This window comes from Echinococcus granulosus (assembly GCF_000524195.1).
Source record: "Echinococcus granulosus chromosome Unknown EG_S00004, whole genome shotgun sequence".
Taxonomy (NCBI): Eukaryota; Metazoa; Platyhelminthes; class Cestoda; order Cyclophyllidea; family Taeniidae; genus Echinococcus; species Echinococcus granulosus.
The window spans coordinates 532,978-534,590 of record NW_020170384.1 but is presented as its reverse complement, the minus strand read 5'-3'; positions in this window follow the sequence as shown (position 1 = coordinate 534,590).

Below are 1,613 nucleotides of genomic sequence, written 5' to 3'. Positions count from 1 at the left end.
TTTTAAGTGAAGACGAGCTCACTTGTTGCGTCGTGTGGTAGGGGTTGGTACGGCAAAGACACCTAGCACTTTGATGTGGGCTGAAAGAATCAAGATGGCGTGAGGTGGGGTGAGGGAAGCACGCAGGATTCTGTTGCATGACACTGTGGCACACTTCAAGTGACATGGAATTAGCTCCCCCGCCCCATGAATTGGACCGGCTGCTCTGCGCCGCATTTGGCCGTGCTCTTTTCCATCCACATCAAATATGCGTGTGTGATGGTCAAAATCGGCCAAAAGTGAAGGAGGAAGGCTTGGGAGATGGCCATTCTTTATCCCGCATTGGGTCGGTATGGCTCCAGTCTCCGCACAGTCATGCATCGTCACGCAACACGACATCGACATTAGCGCCACGGTTAGGGGTGCATGCAGACGCATTCACGCGCGCATTAGGCATGTTTGTATCCATTTGAGGTGGCGTAGAGTAGTGCAGCACATTATCGTTACAGGAACGCGCTGGCTGATGCGTTCTCTGGTCCATTGGTGTGCCACAGACAGTCTAGGGGAGCAGCACCATTCCTTGTCCTTATCCACTCCACTGTATTGGTTACGCGTTCTATACAGTGGTTCCGATGGACAGAAATGAATTCACCCCTATCGTGGTCCTTTAAATCGGTGGAGGCTACATCTGCCTATTGCCTATTTGGTGCAGTCGACCCATCCGCGTCATCCGCCAATGCATTATTATCACGCACCGAGGTGGTACTTTCACTGTGTCATGGGAAGTGCGGTATGAAGGAGAGAATATGGATGGATGAACGCAGGGTGGAAGTTCTATGCTTTGCGTGTATTAGTGATTTTGGGAGAATAGGATCAGCATGAGTTACAAGGAAGGAACAGGCATCTCGGGGGTTAGTTCTTGGTTAATGTTTGTCTAGCCAGAAGTATTGACTATGAATCAGTTTGAGACTGGTCGACTGCAATGCCCCTAGAGGCCATCGTTGGGCCGGCACATGGCGAAAGGAAAAGGTGGCAGAAGCCAGCCTCGAAACGGCACCTTCGTTTGCAGTGGTGTCGTCTCACACTGGCTGAAATTGGAAAAGCGGACTCAATTGCAGTCGCGGCGGCAGGCGATTGTTCGCTGCTGCCTTTGCGGGCAATGGGTGACATATTTGAAGCCGAGAGCGCGGGGTAGGGAGAAGCGGTGGCGGATGAGGAGTATGGCCACAGTGAAATTCATGCAGACGTGAGTCTGGAGGATCAAATGATGGCCAAGAGAAAGGTGAGGGCGACCGCCACCCGTTGTCGAAGCAGTCGATTTACGGGCCATGTAGCTGCACATCCGCTGCCTGCGCTGTGTGCGTGTGCTTATTTGTTTCTTGCTTTCCTCCTTTCCTTTCCTTTTTGTCTATCAGCTTATCACCCAACCACCGTGCGTCAAATTCCGAGGCATATGTGTATGTATCGGGTCAAGCGTAACGGAGATGGAATTCCTGAAGCAATGCGTGGCATTCAAGTTGTCATAGCTGAAGGAAGACATTTACGCATATATCTTGAATTGTGATGCTATTGTCTTTGTTTACTGGCTAGCCGATGTTGGATGATGCTAGTGAATCTTAAACTGTAACCATTAG